Source organism: Athene cunicularia (genome assembly GCF_003259725.1).
Source record: "Athene cunicularia isolate RWA chromosome 2 unlocalized genomic scaffold, athCun1 chr2_part1, whole genome shotgun sequence".
In the NCBI taxonomy this organism is placed as follows: domain Eukaryota; kingdom Metazoa; phylum Chordata; class Aves; order Strigiformes; family Strigidae; genus Athene; species Athene cunicularia.
Window position 1 is genome coordinate 65,265,173 of NW_020799095.1, and position 23,746 is coordinate 65,288,918.

The 23,746-nt window shown below is 40.4% G+C and overlaps 1 protein-coding gene across 1 annotated transcript in view; it reads right to left on the reverse strand.

The window, feature by feature from the left end:
- The window catches only part of CDH20 (cadherin 20), a 51,036-nt gene extending 45,527 nt beyond the window's left edge, over positions 1-5,509 (reverse strand). Inside the window, exon 1 of the mRNA XM_026843083.1 lies at positions 5,269-5,509. The gene's annotated coding sequence lies outside the window, so the exon portion shown is untranslated. The remainder of the gene's footprint in view (positions 1-5,268) is intronic.
- Between the last annotated feature and the right edge of the window lie 18,237 nt (positions 5,510-23,746).

A 23,746-nucleotide genomic window follows, 5' to 3' on the forward strand; every position in this document is an offset into this window, starting at 1 on the left:
GCCTTTATTCCAACTTCAATATGTGGAAAGTTACTGGAACAAGCAACCAGTTTTTCAGCATCTAGGGGATAATGAGGTACTAAGGAATAGTCAACATTGTGAAGAAAAATTTGGCAACAAAACAGCCTGATTTTTCCTCTCTTTGGTGAGATAACTGGCCTAGCAGATGCAAGATGAGAAAAATGAAATATATCTTGACTTTTGTAAACTTTTGCACAACTCCACAACTCATTGTCAAAGGCAACGTAGGGCAATATGGCGCAGGTGAAATGAGAGTAAGACAGGCTGGAAAACAATTCAAAGAACCATTATCAGTAGCTCAGTGTCAAACTGGGAGTCAACATCAAGTGGTCCTGCAGGATTTTTCTTCAAGACTATTCAATGTTTATGCTAAGAGTTTGGATGATGCACTACAGTTACAACATGTGAGGATGACATCAGGCTGGCAGACGGTGTAAGCACTAGTGAAAATGTGGTTAGAATTCAAAATGATCTTAAATTGGAGAAATGGTAGGAAATCAATACCAGAAAATTCAATAAGGTCAAGTGGAAAGCACAAGCCTTGGAATGGCAAAATCAAATGTCTGGGCATAGAGAGGTGAATAATGGCCTAGGAGTCAGCATTGTAGGAAAGGAGCTGACCATGAACTGAATAGGAGCCAGCACTTTGATACATGGGTTGTTGCAAAGGAGGAAAATGCCACTTTGTGCTGTGTCAACAGGATGTTGGGCAAGTTGCTCATGTCGTGTATGTGAAGCACTTTTACTGTCATCCTCAGCACAGAAAGGCAGTGCATCACAGCTTAAAGGAGGTACGGACAGACTCCCAAGCAGCTGCCAGGAAGACAGCAAGAAATTTGAGCGTAAGTATGGAAAAACAAGACATGTGAGAGGGTTAAAAACACCAGTATTTGCTGAGTCTGGAAAAACAAGATTTGGGGAGAGCATAAAAGCAGACTTTAAAAAAGTGTAATACATACTAACAGGTATAATAGGAAGAGTGGTGATCTACTTTTCTTCTTAGTTTCCAGGGACAGGTGAAGGTGCAATAAACCTAATTCAAAGCAAGAGGAATTTAGGTTAAAAGCAAATTGAACCTCTAAGGACAAAGTGGTTGCACTATTGGAATAGATGACTGATAGAAACTGTGAAATCTCATTTTTCTTAGCTTTTAAGAAAAGGCTAGAGAGTATAGTCTATTGGAAGTTGTTTAGGTGACCTCCAATCTAGTATGAGAAGCAAGAGACAGAAGAAATTTAGTAAAGTCCTACATTTCTATAACCCTGAATTGCATATAAAAATCACATCTTATAATGTAAACCAAAAGGTTTGAGTACTCATTATGTCTAGTCTTCCTCTATCACTTCTTTGGGTCTTTTCATCTGTTCTCCTCCTCCGTTAGGCTGAATCCACATGTGCTGTGAATTGTCCCCCATGTGTAAGTACTCAAATAAATAAGTCAGTTTTACTAAGTGGTAGAGAGAAACCTTATCAAACATGGACAGTATTTTTAAGCTTATGTGAACATACCAAACGAACCCTAGAATGATCAGTGCTTCTCATGATAATTAGGAAAAAACATGAAGGAAACCCTGATGCTTTTCTTGGTCATCATAAGAAATTGGTGTTATAAGAAAGATGATCAGAAGGTGATTGGCTATGATTGCCATACTGTGGGGCTAACTGGAAATAAAGCATGCATTCCAGCTGCACTGTGATTGCCCTCGGGGGTCCCCACTTCTGTAAGAGCAGTAATTTTGTGACGGGTAAATCAGATCCAGGACCTTGTCTGCTTTCTTTTAGATTATCTCTTCAAGAAGGAGGTTGTACCCTTGATCCCAACATAAGGACTTTTGTGGTGCAAACTACTCTGTAATCTTCCTAACCACACTGAACTGTCACCTTGCTTCATAAAATCACCATCAAATGATGTTCAGTTGATTCTGAAGGGGTTTCTGTTTCTGCATGTGCTAATTGATACTGTATTAAAGTCTGAGGTAGCATAAAAATGCTAACTAGGCCAAATTCCCTGCAGCTTTGTAAAAGACCATTATTCCCCATTACCTTTCAAATCCCTGTATGAAAAGATAAGGACTACCTACCCACTTGTCTCATTGATTCCTGCCTCAGAGTATAGGTTCACAGTCTATGTATTGAAGCAAAAAGAAAACCCCAACAACTGACCATTCCTATTAAGTGCAACATATTTTCAATAAAACAAAGTTTGAACCTCAATGACTCCATCACAGCTTGCTGTACAACATCATGGGGCACATTAAGACACTCCTCTTTGCATTAGTCATTTAAGATAAAAAAGAGACCATAGCTATTTCTGCCTTTTAAAAATTGATCGACACTTACTGTAAGAGTAGAAGTGTTCTTTTTCATGTCCTATAAACTCACTTTTCTGTTTGTCTAAATCCACTGAAAGGTGGCATTGATTCTCTCATTTTTGGCCTATGCAATCTTACAGCAATGCTCTACATTATTGCATTTGATCTTGGATTTGCCACGTTCCAATGTGAAACGAAGTGTTTCAATGTGCGTAAGACCAAATTTTTAAAAAAAAAATCTTCTGGCCTAGTGTGTTTTGTACAGATTTTGCACAGGGCAAATCTTACTTGCTTTGCTCATTCATACTTTACAGTTGACTTCAGAAAGAATATTCAGTTGTGCAAAGACATGAAGATATGACCTCCAGTTCTGCAGAGGCACGTAAAAGACACATAAAAGAATTACAACACCTAACTATATACTTTGTAGGTACAAATGTAACTTTGGCATTCAGATGGCAGAGTTAAATGCCTCTATTATATCATTTGTGCCCATTAGGCTATTAATTGTCTCATTAGTAACAATGAATAACTGCAGGCACAGAATATGTCTGAAGAAACTAAAATTTTATTCAGATACTATTTATATTACTGTGACATTCCTTGGGATGAAGTGCAATATAAATTCATAGTATTACCTGTCAAAAATCTATCACCTCTTCTCCAGTCACTAGAATATCTTTCCTTCAAGAAATATTTTTCCTGCCAATCACATGATAATAAAAAAAATACAGCTTAAATTAAATTTTCTACTTTTTAATGTCAGAATGATCTCCACTTGCATAATATAAGGGGACTGGGTTTCTTAATATTTCACTCATGTAAAATAGTATAATGTAATATACTATACTATAAAGTGATATAATATAATGCAATAAAATATGACACATATGGAAAGCACAGTGTCCATTTTCCCTAGAAGATCTGACATGCTCACAAATATGCATCATTTGATAATACTAGGAAGGGCAAAACCAACACACATGCAGCTCACATCCACAAGTCTTTGGACAGCTCTAAGGCAGGGGGATATGAGCCACCTTTAAGTCCACAGTTTGAGATTCACTGAAGAAATGATCAGATTTGGTTAAAGTCAGGTGCTGCTAATTTCTAGTTAAATATTGAAGGCAGAGTAATAAACCAGTGAATGTGTCTGACTCAGGAATTCTCAGCAAATAGTTGCATTTTCAGGAGGATTTAAATAGGCAAGTGGCATCTTGCAAAACTCATATAGGGAGAGCATTGGAAGCTGCTGGAGTGACACAGAGATGTGGAGGGCTGGGCTGTCCCGGTTCTGCAAAGAGGCAGCTTCAGCACTGTCAGACAGGGCTGGAACAAGGTCTTCCTCTTGTGCCCAACTACAACTGCTCTGCCCGCCTGCATCTCCCACCTGTCCCTGCTGGCAGAGACGGTACCTGGGGTCCCTGCTTTGACAAGTGCCTACAAATGGCCGTGGGCAATCAGTGGATGCCTGGGTTACATCCTTCTCCAGCCATTTTGAAATGGAGATGAAAGACCCTCCTGTGGCTGCCCTGGGCAGAAGCTGGGCACCCTGAGGAGTTTGTACACTTAAAGTTTGGGCAGAGGAAAGCCTTCCTCTCCAGAAGCTGCCCCAAGGGTTTCGGGTCCCTATCTGCTCTGGCCTGGGGAGGTCTCACAGCCTGCCTGCGATAGTGCCACCCACTATATGGGGAACATAGGTGGCTGGGAGTTGGAGGGTGGTCCCAATGGAGCAGCAAAATAATCGCTGCTCCTTGTGCTGTGGCAGAGGCAGGAGGAGGGAAGCAAGAATTTCCCTGTGTGCACGAGCCAGACTGCTTTGCTTGCAGAGGGTTTTAACAGGCATTCACCTGTCTGCAGCTTTTGTTAAAAGATGCAGGAGTTCCTTCTTTAATGATAATCCCTATACACCATTAATTTCAGAGGGTGGATTCTGTAGCAGTAGTTCCTAGTAATTTTGCTGTAAAGAAAAACTGAATAAACTAGAAAAATGTGAACAGTGAATTGGAAAAAAAGTATGTCAAGGACAATAAAACTTTTGATTTCTGGTTTAACATTCATTCAGTATTTCAAGAAAAGCTATAGTGTCTGTCCGACTTTATTAATTAGCATGAGCTTCATTCACCGTAACTCTTCTTTCTCTTCAAAGAAACACATATATTGTTATATATTCCCCATTTTGTTTTCCCACAAGGCACATTTCAAAACAGCATGTGCTGTTTCTGGTGCAATACCGTATCACTCTGATTATATTATACATAATGAGATATGCCCTAAGATAAAGCACTGCACATTTATTTAGAATGACACCCTTGATGTTGTGTGCACTAAAGAAATTTTTAAATTCTACTGAAATAAAAGTGAAATTCTGTGTTACGGTAATCAATCTTGATCCATTTGATCCAATGTAGAAGTCTGGGGTCTGCACAAGTGCCATTCTAATCTACTTCCAAATATAAGCTTCCAACTAGACAGTCAAGACACGTAGATTAGCTCTTTGGACAGGAGTTTTCTGAAAGCACAAATAGAAATGTATGTGCCTAATGCCTATTTTACAAATCAACTCTTCAATTAGAAGAGATTTACAACTTGTTTAGAATAACACGTCCATGTCACTGTCACTCTCAAGTAATGCATGGGTTTAAACTTACAGCCTCCTTGAACAGACTTTTAGGAGCAAATAATGGAATTATTCCTGAGCCTTTATATGGATAGGAACGACTGCAACAGCCAGCTACCTAGTATTTCTGAAGCACCGTTTCAGACAGCTTGTCCACATCTTAGAGAACACAGCACACTCATTTCTTACCAACACAAAATACAACGCTTTCTAAATCTTTCCTGGTTTTGAACAATCCACTGTATTCAGTGAGAAGCAACAGAGAAAATACACTTTACGCTACCGAGAAATATAAATAGTAGTGTTACAACATACCTTTCACTATGTTTGCACTTCTCTGTTTTTCTGTCATTTGCTACAGCAGCTCAGTTTACCTACTGCCTTTCTCTTGTGCGCTTCTAGGCAGTATGTGCAACAGGCGCTTCAGCAGCTCTGACCTCTTTTTAACACAACCCGCTCTAGAGAAGAAGCTCAATTTGTATTATAGCATGCAGCAACTTTCAGGAAAAAGAAAAGACATAATCTCAAACCAATCAGAACACTCTTTGTCTGACGATCTGGACTCTGTCTCAACTGATGCACCAATATGTGAATGGGACCAGTAATCCATGGGGTGAGGTATACAGACGCCATTCACTAGAAGGGATGCCGGGAGAACATAAGCTACATGGGTGGATGGTGGAAACAATAGCAAACATTTCATGTTGAGGTGGCTGGGAATGAATAATGCATGTGTTGGGGAAACAGTTGCCCCATTCTGGTGTGAAGAGGGTGGAAAGAGTGGGCGTGGGATGTACTTTCCTGATCAAGTTAGCATTTCTAATTAAAATCATCGTCTGCATAGATCCAGAAGACACCGTATAATGAGAAAACAATGTAAAACTATCCAAGGGGGAACCAGTTACCATTACATGGACCCACAAAAAAAGCAGCTCAGATGCAAAAGTAGTATTTTATGTAGGCAAGCAGGCAGGCAGACTTTCACAAATGAAACCAAAGGACCAAGAGAAATGTTAGCAGTCTACATGTTCTTTTGATCTGGTATTGTTTAGATATGCCATCTAAATGAATGCTTCATCTCAGCTGAACCACCCTTTCAAATTATTGTTAATTAAGTAATAATCCCTGAGAAATCTGTCATTACCAACAGTTAGGAACTGGTTTATTATGGTTGCCCCAGGCTATTAATGCTCAAACACAATAGCCACTAATTGCAATAAGAACTAATTTTCCCTGGAATTACACATGCCTTTTCTACCTATCTGGTGGCAGAGTTTTTGTTTTTGAACTTTGTTTTTTAACTTGCCTAACTAGAGCACTGGTCAGTCAGAAAAACTGTTCTCTAATTATCTGGCATAGAAATCACCATTAACAAAAAGAAAGCTGATTTTTGTTAGCTTTGTATGTTATTAATTTTTTGTTGCAGATAACAACAGCAGAGGTTACAATTCCTATAAATGCATCAGCTCCAAATTCAGCAAAGCTAGCAAAAGCATTTCCAATCAAAGCAGTGTGCTTTGGATCAGTCCCGACAGTTTCTTTAAAAACAAGGAGGGGGTCTGTTGTTTTCTAAGTTTACATTACGGCTCTTATTCTGTAACATGTTATTAACTTAATGAGAAATTATTTCTGGGATGTCAATGACCAAACTTAAGACATTTGTTCCTGTCAGCTGTTTTCAGTGTAGACAAGTTAGGTGGCCATAAGTATCATTATTAAGCGTTGTTAAAGGGATAAATTGAGAAAATTAATCCAGAGGCAAGGAAAAAAAACCTACCTGGAATTTAAAGTGATTTGCTCCACAAACACTTCTCCTCTCGGCTCAGGAGCAGAGTATAAGGAAAAAGCCTTAAAGAATAGCTGCCATTGTCATTGCATTTTAAAAGCATCCACATGACAATTTAAAAAGAACTGCTATTTCAGCTGTTTCTTAAAGAACCTCTTTCTTCCTCCATAATCATGTAATATATTTCTTTCACCTTTTGACTAGCACTTTGTTTTTTTTAATAAACCTACATACTCATTTTGCAGGAAATTATATTTTAAAATGCTTCTCAGAGGTGTTTTATCCTAACAGTTTCATTTGGGTTGAAATAATGTTGAGTCCTGATTTACAGAATAGAGGGAGAGGAAGAGCAGGAAGAAAGAGGAAAAAAACCTGAAGCTTAGCTTGTACCTCAGCTCTAAAGTACAGTTATCTTCAATTCGCATTTCCAAATCAATCTTATAGTAACCTGTATCTAGAATAACAGAATTATTCTGATACTTCTAAAACACATACAGCAGCAGTGTAGTTATCTGCTGGACTAGATAGTAAAAAAAGTTTCCACTCCTTCTCCTCCCCAGTGCAGTTTGTTTTCAAGTCTTCAATGGCAGTTCTCACTTGATAGTTTTTATTCTTTTTTTTTTCTTCTTTAGGTCCTCGTCTCTCTTTTTTCCCCATTAAGATGCGAATGGGCTGGTACCTCAGCCAATATGTCTATACATGCCTGAATAGACTTGCAGAAAAGCGGGGTCTCCTTTTGTCTGGGCCCGTATGGCTGTATGTCATTCCGCACCAATAGGCAAGGGCTCCTCTCTCTGTGGGAGATTTCCAATAATTGCCAGAACAAATTAAACTGGGGCTTATCTGTTCCTCTCTCTTTTCAGCCTGAAAATGGAGGAACAAGACCAATTTTAACTGGTGACAATGCAGCGTAGAAATAGATTGGACACAGCTTGTGTGAAGTCATGTTGTAGACAGCAGTAGCAGGACACTGCTTTGAGGAGTGAGGTGATGTTGTGCTACATGGACTCGGCCAATCCTTCTGATCTGACAAAGACTAAAAAATGAGTTGGGAGGTTAAGAGCAGTCCATCTAGTCACCGTTGTCACAGGCAAAGACAAATTAAGGCGTATTTCTCATCATACTGGAGTGGACTGGGCAGCCCAGAAAAGTGGACTGCAGTGTGTAAAAAGTATAGATGTAGCATATTTTGAAAAATAGAAATGAAGTGTACAATTAATTTCAGATATTCCCCCCACACATACAGAGCTCCTTCCCCCTCCTCGTCGCCCACCATTTACACGTTGTGCCTTAGTTTATGGGCAAGCATCACAATGTAAAGTCTTAACACTTGACAGAGCAATGGGGAGAGTTCTACCTTGTCTCTGCGGTAAGTATTTGGCAGTCCGGGGCTGAAAAGGGTATTAAGAGATAATATAGTTATCAGACACATATTTTCTATAGCAAGGAGCTGTCATCTTCCTTTGCAGATGAGATAAAGTGAGTTCAAAGTGCTTTCTCCAGTCAAAGACAGACTCAAAACCAAGCAAAGGAAATGAATTCTTTGACAGTGTCTGACAGACAGAAGTGTGAACCATCAGATTTGAAACGGACCCTTAATTCTTGGGGCTGCTGAATGCCAATGAGAAATATTAGGATCTTCTCTTGACCAACATGATTACTGCTATCAAATGAGAATATATCAAACACCTCAACATACTGTTGTCATTCAAGCTCTAAAAAGCCGTAATTCACTGTAAACTATCACCTCAAATACCACTCTGCCTCAGTCAGACTCTTCAAGCCCCCCCAGTCAGGGAGAAACTAATAGTGAAAAGAAGTCGAGAAGTACTTAGTGCTGTCAGCTTTCCTTCTCTTTTTCTCTCAAGCTCTCATGTTCCTGCTCCACATCAGAAAACCAAGAAGGAAGTTGTGATACCGTCATTAATGAAGGCCAGAGGACGTAACTTCAGGTTACTGGAACTGGATGCAACATCCATTTGTAAGGTCATCCTTGTGTCCTATCACGGGATGCCAGAGAGAAGAGATCACCACTTCCCTCTGCACGCCCCCTATGAGGAAGTTGTAGACAACAATGAGGTCACATCCCAGTCTCCTCCTCTCTAAGCTGAACAAACTTAGTACCCTCAGCCACTCCTCATAAACCAGGCTCTCTAGTCCTTTTACTTTCTTGGTTGTCCTCCTTTGGAGTATTCTCATAGTTTTCTATCCTGATATTGTGGCTCCCAGAATTTCACACTGTACTGGAGGTGAGGCCATGCCAATGTGGAGGTGTAGAATATTTGGTGTAGGACTTGGGACAAATGTTTGCCTACTACAATAAAGTACTAGGATCTTGTTTTTGTTTTTTGTACAGATTAGTTCATTTTAATATCACACACAAAAATCAAAATCATAGTAAAAGAGATGAAAACATTGGGGAAAAAACAGATGCATCAATAAAAAGTAAAATGCAAAGTCACATTTTCAATTTGTAATGTCAATCCTGAGAACACCCCTTTGACCCTAATAACTTCTGTAACTTGCGAATCTTAAACAAGCAATTGTGTTTCTTAAATAGCCCATAACTAAACTAATTACCTAAAGAGATGGTATAATTTCAGATCATTTTTACATGTCTCTGGAGGAAGCTATGCAAAATTCATAATAGGTTCATTTTCCATTAGGTACTCAAGAAAAAAATTAGCAAAGTACAAGTTTTACAGTGTGATCTTCAGTTCTCAAAATTGTGAACAGTCAGCAAAACTAGAATGGCAAATCCATTCTGAATTGACTTTTTTATCATAAGCCTGTGAATTCAACTTTTTCAGAAGCATGCACTTCAGAGACTCTGCAGTATTTTAGTCCCATACATTCTCATTACTATCTATTCTTTTTGATCGGGGCAGATATCGGCTAGTCACCATCCAATGGACAAATGCTCACATTTGAAAGGGGTATTTTTAGAACCCAGACAGAACTCAGCTTCTCTGTTTCCGACTTGAAAACACAGCAAAGTCAATAAAGCCTACATTCCTGCAAAGAAAATACGATCAATTTCAGTCATTATTTATAGTCTAGAAACCTTCCTTACTTAGGAGGAGTCAGTAAAGGAGATTCCATGTCTATAAAATGGGCTAGATTGTCATTGGCCTTAATTAGTGCCATGCTGGAGAAATATGAATATGGAATAAAACTGTCCTTTCTTTTGATAAAAAGGCAAATGCAAAAATAGAAAATAAAATTTTGCAGAAAGATAAAGATAGAAGAGTAATTGCATGTCAGGATAAAGTTACAGATGACCTCTGAAGTGAATTGCCAACACAAAGCGAAGAAGAGGCAGCGCTCACGGGAGGAATTAGCACCCGTCTGCCTGCCCACTGGTGACCTCTCTTCAGAGCCTCTGGAAGAGAGGACTGACTCTGCTCGTCAAACCGACTGCTTCAAAAGGCGTGGGGTGCCTTGCCAACTGGCCTTGTGTCTGGGCAGAGAACAAAACTTTCCCAAACCAGTCACGGCAGAATTGATGTCTGTTAGTCTTTTATTGTCTCACTGTGGCTGTTGTTACAGGCTTAAAAAGCCTTGCTGCATTCATAGTGAGTGCAGCAGTAGCCAAAATCAGGTTTGTGCCGGTGGGATGGTGGCTGCCCTGCTGCTCCCCATCCTTGGAGGTGGACAGCCCTACTGGAGGGCTGCCTGGCTTTCCTCCATCCTGGCAGTCCTGAGAGGGTGCATGGGGTGCCCCTGCAAAAAGGCAGCATCGCCAGCCATGCCAGAGATGACGAGGGAGAGGAGAGCCAGTGTCTGGCTCACTACTTTCCCCCTTTCCCTTGTTACTGATGGCCCAGATAATTTCTTGCACAGTCTCTCCCTTCAAAAACTGGACACAACAGCGAATGCACAGGTAAAGGGGCCACCATTTGGATTGGAGCAGGGGATCCTGACTGGATGGAGAGCCCCAACCTTCAGTGCAAGAGCAGGTGATGCCTAATAGGGGGAGCTCTCCTGCTCCCGTGACGGTGTCACTTGTCTCAGTAAGCTGCTCCATGCAACTACTTAATTTATCAGCACTTCGGGCTGCCCTCAGTTGCAAATGAATCCAAAATCTCCTTCCCCTCTGCAGCTCTAAATTAATTATTTTTTAACATCAGGCCAAACAGGCTTGGCTTTCTCTTGATAGGACAACCTAATCCCCTCTCCCGTCTGTTGAGGACCACCTGTTTTGCTGTTTGATGTACTGAGGCAGAAATGACACCCGCTTGATCTCGACAGCCGTTGTGGCCGCTAACCTCATGCTCAGAGCACCAAGCTCTCTGAAGACCTGCAGGTGCTCAGGTTTTCTCTTCATAGATTTAAAACATTTTTTTTCCTGATTCAGCAAACCTACAGTGTCCAGATAGAAATAGACCCCTTCCTAGATGCATCCTGCAGTAGCTTTTAAGTACTCGTGTCACTCTGCATTATGATTCCCAGGGCTTTTAAAAGCTAGAGAAGGGCTGGAAAATGTCGTGAGTGGGAAATCCCTGAGGAACGCCCACTTGCTACAGATAATGCTTGCTAATTCTGCAGATGGCATGTTCTTTCTTCTGAACAGGACATTAAAATAAGCTCTTGCTTACATGAGGCTATTAAAAGATGCAGTAGTCCTTCCAACAAGGGCAGCGGTGTAGTCTTCTGTGTCCTTTCCAAATTCCAATTCAGTTAATTACTTGTGTAAGGCACTGTGCAAAGCTCCACCACTAGATGCTTGATTCCTGCTAATACTTTCTCCCTAACTACATTCCCTCTGTTGTTTCATCTGTGTGTAGCAGTCATCTTCAGTTCCTACGCTGGACTATTTGAGAGTATACATTCTCTTTCACTGCTGCTCTGTTTTATTCCAGATGTGATCTGGGGAAAAATGAAATGATTCTTGCACATACAAAATCCATAAAGATGAAAGGTGTTGTAAATGTATGTTAATTATTCATCACTAGTACTATTAAACATACTAATGTTTTCCTCAAATTATACTGTACCCCACTGAGCCATAAACATGTTAAAGAGCTGTAGTTTTTCATATAAATTTGGCACTGAACTCAAATGAATTTCACCAAAGATGTAGGATCGAGATCAGATTTTTTGAATATAAAATCCCTTCCTCACCTAGGGATGAGTTTAGAGAAGGAGGCAACAAAGAGTTCGAAATTATGCATTGTTGATAGCTTACACTGCACCATGAAGTCTTTGAATCAGATAGAGCACAATTCAAAGCCAGCCATAAAGCACATCACCATATGCACAGCAAGGAAACTGAGATCTCTACTGAGCACAGAACTGCTTAACACCGGCTTCACAATTACCCTGTAGGCTGTCCAGCCTGATTAACTACTGACGTCAACAAAAATAGTGACTGAAAATTCCGCAGCTAGATATATTTTTCCCCTATAAAGCTGTTTGGGGTCTAAATACAAAGATCTCTGCAGAACTGTGGGAAACAATCAACTACCAGCAGTAACACTTAATAGCTCTGTTCAATGTAAACTGTGCACTTAGGAGTGATCATGGTATAATTATAGAAAAATGCATTAACAAATAAAGCTTTAAAGAAAAAAAGTACTCAAAATCAGATAGTAAGTTGGCAATGATGTTGTGAATCTCAGGTAAATTTAATAAAAACTGCAGTCATTTTGAATAGGAATAGCAATAAAAAAGCACTGGTATTAGGTTGTTATGAATGTGTTGGTGAGCGTTCTGCTGTTGTGTTGCCTTTTCTAAATTCTACCAACAGAAGCTATTAAAAAGAAATAAGATTAAGTTGTAAAAAAAGAGTATTCTGCAGTGGTAATCACAACAGACTAAATGACTGCCTGTTCCCAGTTTCAAATGGGAGGCAGCTAGGAGCTTTCCACTCAATGAAGGAGTATTAATGCTGGAATTTTCTTTCCTCGCAAGCCCAAGATTGAAGTGGAATGATGGACTACAGGCTGTGAGCAGTGAGTTGAGAAAGGGTGTTGGATGTGATCCTGTTGCTAGATGGAAATGTGTGTGTGTGTATGCATGTGTATGGTTGAGTACCTAGATGTGTATGGGTATATATCTTTAGCTACCCTAACTTCTTTGTATCCAAGAGAAAAAAGCAGTTTCCCAAACACGTGGCACAAAAGGCAGAGCAGGAAGCTGCTGCTGGCCAGTGGGGAAACCTTACCTATAATAAGTACCCTGCATAAATCCAACACTTTGCTGATCTTTTCATTAATGGTGACTGGAAAACACAATGATCACCGCAAGCGGGAGATGAGCGTGGTAAGTTCAAAATCATTTTATGTTTTGGATGTGGCACTGCATTAACATGAAGAAAATCAGAGGAGTTCGTGCTCAATTATTTAGATTTGTCTCATCCACCCATACTGAAGAACTATGCAGGGTCGCAGAGCTGTTATCTCATGTCTTTTATGTCAACAGATGACAGGATTTTTGTTACACAGGAAAATTGTACATATGTACATCTTCTGGGGTTTGACGACTACACAGCCTCCCTGCACTCTCCAGCAGTACATGAAATATGCAGCCCATGTCAGCTTCTCAAAAGGCACATCCCTGGCACTTCTTGTGAGCTCCAGTCTCATCAGGAGGTAAGATGCTATACATCATTAAATCAGCACCAATCAGCCACCTATTACTGGTGCAGGAGAAAGGCCCATTCAACAGGCGTTCCCAGCAAGGAATAATCACTAATAATGACAATGCACTAATTTCAACATTATCTATTCAAACACAAGCTACAGTACCAAAAAACCCCATCTCCAATGCTACTGAAACTTGAGCACAAGCACTAGAACAACATTCCAAAAGCTGTTTGTATTAGATACTCGGTTTAATAATTGTGCACTTATTTAAGGCCATCAGCACTGGCAGCTCCCAAATGAAGCATCCAGAGACATGTTCACTGATCATGATTCAGGCTGCGGATGGTATACTGGCAGATGACTTAGTTGTGACAAAACATACATTTTAGGGCATTGTACTCTCCAGTTAATGTCACTGAAAAAAATCATTTTCCCATAGCATAACATGTATTTGTGGGAGTAATTTTCAGTTGAAACAAACTTTCCTCCAGGTTTCACATTATAAATGAAATCTTGAATCTTTTTTTTTTGTGTGTTGGGTTTAATTTTTTTTTTTTCCTTGACTGTTGGCTGTTGGGGAGGTGGGAAGGATAAACAGAGGGCAAGAAGAAGGAAAGTTTAAAGAATAGCAGATTTCTCAGATTTTGGTCTGTGCAAGCATGAAGCCGCTGTTCTGAAGACCCAGCCATATGGAAAATTTCTCTCTTTGACCAAGGAAAGAAGGAAACTCTTACACCCCATAGGGCTATTTCTGCCCTGCCTACCATCTCCCTAGAGTGGACTCTTGCATCTTCCTTGAATTCTCACTCCAAGCAAGAGGAAGTTTTTATGCAGCTTTTTTGCACCTTCCTCTGGACTCCCAAACATTCAGCACCTCTTCAGTGCAGACATAAACGTTCCTTTCTTTTGCCTTTTGTGAGACTCAGAGTTCACTTGACTTACAGTGCAAAGGGGGCACTGATATCTGACTATAAGGACGTCATGCAATGTTCGCTGGCATACACTGTGCCCCTGTACAACCTCCCTAGGCTCTGCAGATGTTCAAAGTGTCAGGGATGCCCAGGACTTAGCCAGCAGGAGAGCAGCCTCTGTGTAGCCTGCCATTTTTTGCAGACTTAAAATACAGCCGCATATCACACTGCTGGGAGTAATACCGCTTGTATCATCAACCTTGAGAATAAAGGATTTTTAGCTGGATTTCCCAAAGAAATGGGCGTGCAGTAGTTTCTTTGTGCCTGTCAGTCCTCATCTAATAAAATTGGAATCCATTTAGCCAATTTCAACCCTATCTGACAGAGAAGATGTTAGAGCGTATAAGGAAGAGGATTATGTGTGATATACCCAAAGGACTTCTTTTTCACAGAAACTTTGTATATGCATGCACTCGGGTTGAGAGCAAGCTCTTCAAGAATATCTGCTTCTTTAATGTGCCACATATATGCTGCTTGCATGGTTGTGTAATGGATGTTATCTTCTTAATGTGTATTTACAGACAGTTTAAAATATGCACTGGGATCTTAATTTGGAATGAGAATGATAGTATGCAATTAAAATCTAAAATGAAATATAGCAGGAACATTGTAGGTTGTAATTGCAATTATTACCAGTAAAAAGATTACATGCCTGAGATATGGTCTGTCTATCATTTTGTGAGTAAAAGTTCTTCAGGGAAAGAACTGTTATTTGTTATGAGGTTGTACACTGCCAGTCACAGCGGTCACCTTGATCCTCTCTACTAACATACTAAAGATGAGTTGAGTTAAGGGAAGATAAAACCAGGCAGTATCATAGATGACCATGAGTGACGCTAGAGTACTTCCCCTAGTTTTAAAAGATGGCGCCAACACTGCATCTTCAGCAATCCCTGTGTGGTAAAAGTTAGTGACCTTTTAATGGTGACAGTTATATGAAGTGGTTTGAATAATTACCCATGAAAAGATCCTTTTATATATCTTTACAGACATCCTGCAATGAGATGCTCTTTTGTGGCATTTTCATTTCCATTCTAAACCATATTAATGATTCACTGAGTTGGAGAATCAGATGGGGAAAAAAAAAAACCAAACACCTTGGTGCTTCCATCCCGTAGACTCTGCCTCACCAGCAGCTGAGCACCCTCTGGAGCCGTGGTGGGTGAGGGCTCCTCGGATGGAGCAGGGAATTCGGGGCGCTCCACCTCTCACAGGACCATCTTACTCCACTGCAACTGTTCCCAGGCAGATGATGGGGAAAGATCATCTGAAACAGCTGCAAACAGCAGAAAACAAGCTGCAAACAAACCTACTTAGGGAAATTCTCATTTGGTGTTGCTGGCTTTATCACCTACATCTATAAGCTTGCAAATAATTGCTTTTATTTAATTCTGCATATAGCGTACTGCTACAGAAAAACAAAATGGGGGAGAAGATGAAAACTGGAGAAAAGGAGGCTGTATAACAAGCAAAAGGAGAGACCTTAAAGATATAAAGCAGTTCAAAACATCAGTGGTTTTTTTCGTTTTTTTTTTTTTTTTTTTTTTTTTTTTTTTTTTTTTTTTTTTGTTACAGCTGTTTTCTTTTTTCTCACTGATGTTCAAGGAAATATCTACACAGTAAGAAATATCCTGCCCATATAGGAGAGGAATATGAGCTTAATTATGTCTGTGTGCTTTTGCAGGAAATCACTGAGGTGATGGACCCACTTGTATTAATTTCATCAAACTCTTCTGAATTATTATCATCCTTCAGGAAAGTTAAACCTACATAGATCTAAACCTCCTTCATTCAAAGACAGATCCCAAATCAGTATTTCTTTTCTGTTTTGCATTTTCAGCATAATAGACGGAATAAAAAATATATTTAGAGGATGGAAGCAGGCTCCACAATGCCCACACAGACCTGTACAGGATATGAAATGGAATTTAGAAGCATTTTATGCCACATTCTTTTAGCCTGTTGGTGAAGATCAAAACAGCAGTGATGACAACTGATAAAAAATATCAATATTCATCTTTTCAGGGAAAAGTAACCTTGGATCATTATGAAGCTGAGGCGGGAAACTTAGTTTTGTGAGATTCAGAGGTGGCATCCTTAGAAGACTGAAGGAGTCTCAATCGACCTTAATTTTTCTCTGCAGTTTGTTCATGGCTACAAATTATCCGACAATTCTCTAAGCTCTGGTGCAGGTGGAGACAGTTCCAGTACTCTGAGGGTCCTTATATAAAGTGGTATAGGGCAAAAAACCCCCAAACCCTAAGTAGCAATCAGATGATCATAGCTTTCCTGAGAGTTGAAATACTCTGTTAAAAAACACCCCGTGTGAAAACAGTACTTCAACACCAACTTTCCTAATATTTCAGTTGGTTCATTCTTGTAAGAAACAAAGAGATGGTGTAGAAGGAGGGAAGATTTTTGCCAAGGTGTAAGCAGCTGTTACAGCAAATGTGAGAAGCACAGAGCCTAAGACCTTGTGAGGAAATTGAACACCATGACGTTCTTTCCTGATGTCTTTTGCCCACAGTTAATTTTTTCACAAATTCACTTAATCTGATACCTTCTGTCTTTAAGATGTTAGCAGGTACAGTTTGCTTGAATTTATGCCAGAGAGTTTATTCTGATCTCCTCCTTTTATGACATGCTCACCTGGAGGAGCAGAAAAAATGGTTCACCAATTCTTGTGAAGGGGACTCACATACTCCCATAATTGTGTTGGAAATCCCTGTGAATCTGGGTGGAAGAGAAACATCACTCAGACATGTCACCTCTAAAATAATCAGTGCTCACTGTCTGTTGCATTCTCTGACTCCCTGGCTTGCAGCGAGCAGGAGTGAAGTCAATGAGCAGTCCCATGGAAGTCTGTGCTGTGACAGCTGGAGCTGAGGGAGATCACTTTGGAAAGTCTGAGGTAAGAGAGCAGAACCGGCCTGTAAGTCATGGACCCTATTCATCAGAAAGCCAGAAATGGAAAGAAGCATCAGTCTAGCCTTTTTCTAACACAGCTACTCAACCGGGACCAAATTTGCCATTGATGCATATTAAGAAAGTACTTTATATATAGCTCACAGAATAAGATAGCCCTCAGCATGAATACATGTATTACAAACTGGCCACAAGCAGGGAAAAGTGCTGCTTGAACAACATCCAGTGAATATGCTACTCAGTTGATCTATATGGTTGCTGTTTAAAAAAAATCAACAAAAACTCCCCCTCTCTTCCCACTGTTCAGATTGCTCTGTTTGCTAGAAATGGTACAATATGTCCCTGCCGTTGTAAGCAACCAGCAGCCCAACCATGCCGACAGTACATCTGGGGCACAGCACGTCTTATAATGAAGGGCTCCCACTGTCCCTGTACTCCCTTTTAGTGCTCTCTGTACCTGCTACTGATACAAAGGACTCAGAGGAGATGTGTCTCTCCCTCACCCACCTCACCATCCTTCATGCCCTGCTCCCCATTGCCCCTTTGACCAGATCACAAAATTCAGGATTTTTCTGTCATGTTTTGACTGCTGCAGCATTTCTCTGCCCTCCTCTCCTTTGCTCCAACCCTACAGACCATTGCTAGCAGCCTGGTTTATCTTTTCAAGCTAAACAGAAGGTGCTGTTGGTGCACTCAGCTGGTGATGGGCAGAAAGCGCCAAACCCGAGCCTAACAGCACCAACAGTGTGTATGAAGCTTGTGCGTAGTCTTGCCACCCCCAAACAGTCTCAGGACTGAAATACCTGCCTTTATCAGAAGCTGTGAATGTTTGGCTTTAATTAAGTCCAACAAAGATATATTGGGGCTCAATAAGAAGGTACCACTCCATTCTGTGCATTAAAATGAAGATTCAGCATGAACTGCTGAATTAAGAACTGGAAGGAGAAAAAAAAATGCAATTGAATGAAACCTGACAGCATAATGCAAAGAATCAATAACTTTATTTGCTGTTTAATGATGAAGATACTGTTTTGATTTCACTATACGTGAGTCACAACCAGCTTTGTGTTAGCTTAATTGTATTCCTTAGCAAGTAAACTGAGGCATGCAATTTACAGCAGCAACACCTGTTAAAGAAAGCTTATTTAAGACTATCATAAATTGGTCCTCAGCTATGAAATGAATTTGCTTCCAATCCAGCTCACTAGATTATTAAGACATGACATTCTGCTTGTATTTTTTTTTAATTAACAATAACATAATAAAGATTTCTTTGGACTGACAGGACAGAAAACCCAAACTACTAGTGATGTAGTGATGTATCTTGTGATCTGAGCCCCACAATGACGTGTTTCAGTTTTCACATGTTTGGGATTACACAGTAAACCCTAGATCCCTCTGTCTCTGTGAAGTGACTCCAGCTTTTGGCAATGGTTGAACACACTGTATTTATTGCCCTTCCTTTTCATGGTCTCTCTACCAAAAATATCACATAAAAGAACCAGAAAGGGGAACAGAAGTGGGTGAGAAAAGAACTCAAAGGAGCCAGCTGAGGAAGGAATGACTGTCACAAGACTGAAGTCATTGTAGGTGATTTTTTTTTTTTTTTAAGCAAAGTAGTGATGGAGAACACTCTCCTCATTCATTTTTTTCTGAAGTCTTACAGTGTGGTTCAGCCTTAAACAGGTTTAGCAATGCTTTAAGTGGGAAGGGACAGCATTGCAAATGAGTTACAGTAGACTGCAGATGCAAAGAGGCACTAGCAAGATGAGAAACAGGTCTGGGGTAGCCAGTGACCAGTTCCTTTGTCTTTATTTCTCCTCTTCTCCTGGTCTGTTTTGTCCATGCTTCTTCTTTTTCCTGTCTGCCTCTCTGTTGGTCTGGGTCTTTTTAGCAGCCACCCTTTTCCCCAGCATCCTGGGGAGGCACTGGGGGTCTGTGTTTGTCATGTTCCGGGTGTGCAAGTTCAGTGACACAGAGCCCTCCAGGTACCTGGGATGCTCTGTGACCCCTCTAGGATCCAGCTGAATGCCCAGAGTGGGGTGAAGGTGCAAGCACAGCCACGTCCATCCTGGGCTGAGGTGAGCCCTACAGTGCAGATAAAATGGGCAAGTACTGGGGACCATCCTGGTATTCATCCTGCTGCGAGGACAAGGAATGCCAAGTGCTATTTCTGCTCCTCAGCTCTGGCCTGAAGTGGCATCTCTCTTTGACTGAAATAGATTTAGTTTGCCACCATGATCTCTTTTCTCTCCCTTTTCAGCATCCTGCAGTGCCTGTGCTACCATGGGACATTCACGTTGCAGGAAAGTGGGGGTACTCGTAATTATTACTGCCATTCCCAGGTTGACTTTGCTTTACAGGTCTGCCCTTAGTTCTGGTCTCAATTACCAGGGATTGCACGTTTTAATATTACTCTGAGTTGCCAAAGTGAGGAGCTTTAAACAGCTCAAGAGCCACATCACAGCTGAGGCCTAATATTGTTTTCCTCTAATCAAGAGATGTTAGCTGTGGAGAGGTGTTGAGGTGGGCCTGACAATAGGGTGTCTGCATGGAAAAGGCAGATTTTCATGGCTTTGTGTAGAACCTGAAGATTTCCTTGGGGACCTAATGAATTAAACATTAAGCCTATGTATACTATGGTAGATATAATTCCATAATTAAATTCAGAAAAAAAAAAAAAGTAAAAAAGGCATCTACATGTGAAGACCTCTATGTCCCACAGCATAACTTGGAGTGTTAAAAAGCAGTGTTATCCTAGGAGGTTCTGCTACAGCAAAAATCACATCGTGGGTGTCTATGTTTATTATTTTGTGTTGATTTTCTGTATAAAATACATTCAGCTTGAATGTAAAGTGCATATTTGTTTCCCAACTGCAGACCTTGCAAACCATACGTAGATCTGGTTCAGCAATGTCTTTTTCACAGAGACCAAGGATGAATGGCTAATTGGCCAAACTGTGCCACTGTTGAAACTTGTGCCGTTCTATTAGCCTTGCTGCAACTAGGCAAGTTGCAACTAATTAGCTCTCTGTAAACACTTCTGAGGATGATGCATATGATAGAATAGAAGCCTCAGCTTCTATCTGTCTAATCTGCATCTAGTCTGCAGGGCAAAATAAAGGGAAAAGCAGCAGAAGAAACTCAAGAGTTTTGTAGAGATTCCCCGAGCAAGAAGATGCTCTTTTTATGTGGTAATTTTTCAGAGTAAAGTTACATACAAATGGCAAAAAATCATCCTCTTCCCCCACCTTTGGGCTACTGAATGCCTTATTAGATGCTTTTCTCCCAGTGTAAGAGTAATCCCTTACAGAGGATGGTCAGCCTCTTGGAATGATAATTTGGGATCTTCACTCCTTGTGTTCATAAGCCCTTTTCTCATACACAAGGCCAGGAAGGATTTTTACGGGAACTGTGGATTAAAATGTGTTGCCCAGTTCTTCCCATGATTGCTTCTGTGAGTAACCAAGAAAAGCACTTTGTAAACAATTTGCATCCATTCCCTTCCATTCCTGTGCATTCAGAGGATCATACACAGCCTGAAGATAAGACCAAAACATGACCATGGAGACCTCTGGAAAATAATGTGCCTTCTCTTCAAGTTGCTTATGGCTAACATTTGCTCCTTTCCTTATATGAAGGCAGAAAATGGGGGTAATGGCATCACACATATTACTAAGGAGGCTGTGAAGATAAATACACCCAAAGCTTGTCAACAGCTTGGATAACAGGAGACCAGAGAGGTGGAGACCACAGACTTCTGTGCTGCTTACCCAGAACTGGTATTTCAGTGCTGGCACATGACAATTTTTTTTTGCCTAGAGGGGCATCTGACTCTAACGGCTAGGATGTATTACTTCTGAAGGTCTGTCTAGCCCAGCAAATCACAGACATTTTCTTTAAGTGGAGGCCTAAAGACTAAGTAATATGCCAGGACTGATTTTGCAGGGATTTCTGTTTTGCAAGTTGTATTGCTTTAAATACAAAGGAAAGTAAAGGTTAGTTTTGTTTTGATTTTATGCTTTTGAACTTTAAATAAACAAAGAAGGAATTGTAGAATTAGAAAGAACCTTTATGTTCAAAACAAGAGACTTGACTCGCTTTGAATAAATAATAACACTTCCCTGTGCTTAAAGATCCATTAAGTAAAATCAAGTTGCAAGGTCCCGATTGTGATCAGAGAGCTGTGGTATGTTAATAGCCTTTGTCTGTATGTGAGTGGGAGTATGGAGAGGGAAACGCTTTCATAGAAAATAAAGCAAACAGTACTGTTGTGCTTGCAAGGGTATTAGAGGTCTGGAGATGAGTGAGGTAAACAATTGCTTTTATTAATAGCAGCAGATCAATGCCCCTAGATTAGCAGAAACTGAGAATAAAGCAGAAAAAGAGAAGAACATCTCTGTCTACTCACATCCTCTCTCCTTCACTGCTAAGCACAATCCCTAGCTATGAACAGTAGCAACAACATACCCTGCCGAGTACGGACTCAAATTTTAAGGCCTAATAGAAAATTTCCCCAAACTTAAAACCTAAACAGAAAAGTAGCAATCTGCCTACATGTTATCTGTGCTGATGTAAAGGCTGATGAATGAGTGAATGACTCAGAAGAGGGGTATGGCTCCTCTTTAGCTCTCCACTTTTCTTTGGGGAAGAATAAACTAATGCAATCTGAGAAAGGCTGGCTTTCTGTCTTTTCTTTGCCAGGGAACAGCTGCCTAACTCTAGCTGCTTTACCTATACGTATGGTGGGAGGCAGGAGGTGGGAGGTGGGAGCTCCTGCTCTTCCTCCCAGGCTGGAGCCAGAAAATGATCAGAGCCAACCATGAAGCAAAGATGCGGAGGCAAGATGTGTGGCTGGGAATTTTGAAGGGGTCCTGGGAGCTAGGTACCAAGCTGATTAGCACTGAAAGTCAGCGAGTGAGTAGGTTATCTCTGGGCTGGTGTCTTCATTGGGGTAGGAAAGCTTTAACCCTCACAGGCTAGAAAAGGCTGTATGAACCCCCATCCTTTTGCTGGCATGTTAGTATTAAAGCTTCCACATACAAAGGAAAAAAGGAAGAGTTATGTAGGCAGTTTAATGTGAATACAGCAGTGGCTATATCAGAGATTTTGACAGCGTATCTACCTAAGAAATTCTCCCAATCTTCATGGCTTACACAATTCACAGAATCATAGAATACCAGGTTGCCAACCTTACTTGGCAAAAGCATGGTCTAGACAAGATGGCTCAGCACCCTGTCCAGCTGAATCTTAGAGGAGTAATTTGGAAAGCAGCTGTGTCATTTGGAAAGCAAAGGTGCAATTCAGGCATCTCTTCTTTACAGATATGTGAAAACTTCTATATTTGGAAATTATAAAAAAAATAAATGAATGGTGTAACTTCTGAAAATTTTAGTTCAAAATATTAAACAAATAATTAACAAATTATTCTCTTGACAGTCCCCTCATTACATTTTGAATATTTATTTTTTAATCTCAGCATCTATCATGAGATTAACATATCTGAGAATTTCCATTTATTGTTCTATATATCACATAATATCAGTTAAAAAAACCTTGCTCATATTTGGGTCAAAACACCTACTTAATGAGTTGATACATTTCTGTAGTTTATCCTTCCTAGAAGATCAATAATTATTTACTCCTGAGGGAGGTTAACTAGTCAGATCACATATTTCCCTAAGACTATTGCTGACTTCTGTGAAAACTGCTAAAGAGTTTCTGCTTTGGAAATCCACACACAACCAAATTTTTCAAAACAGCTAAATGTTGTAATGAGATTTTCAGTACACAGAGAATTTAGATTTCAGCATGTCATGTTATGATTCGATGATCTGCTATTAGAATAAATAATGAAAGCTAAATTACACTTAGAAAATGAATGAATGAACAAGAGCTCTCTAAGTGACCCATTATCCTCTTTATCCTTTTTATCCTGTTCATGCGGTACATTACAAAATTCAGTCATTCAAAATGGGTATCCCAATTCTTATTTTACACTGGACATAATTTGAGAGGGGAAAAGAAAGTAATATACTTTATTTGGGTTAATCAGCCGTATGTGACCAGGGGGAAATAATTTGCAACTTCCAGTTCTAGGGAAAAAGCTCAGAGGTTGTAACGGATCACATACAGAACAAGACTCAAAAATGTCCTGCAGGTACAAGAAGAGCAACTGCTGTAGTGGGATGCATGAACAGGGGAAATATCGTATGTATGAACAGGGGAAAAATCAAGAAATGTGAAACAGCCCTTCTCATCAACTTGGTACTGTGAAGGCTTTACGTGGGGTTTGCACCCAGGTTTGGGCATTACGCTTCAACCAGTGTTTGGCTCAACTGTGAGGGCAGAGGTAAGCACTGAGGCAGATTAGAGGTCTGGAAAACATGACTTCAGAGGAGAGTCTGCAGTTAATAAGCCTAAAGAAGAAAGAACTAAGGAGGCAGCATTGTAACAGTCATCAAACACATGAAAGTGTGTTGTGAAGAAGAAAGGCACAACCTCCTGTCCATGCCCACGGTGGA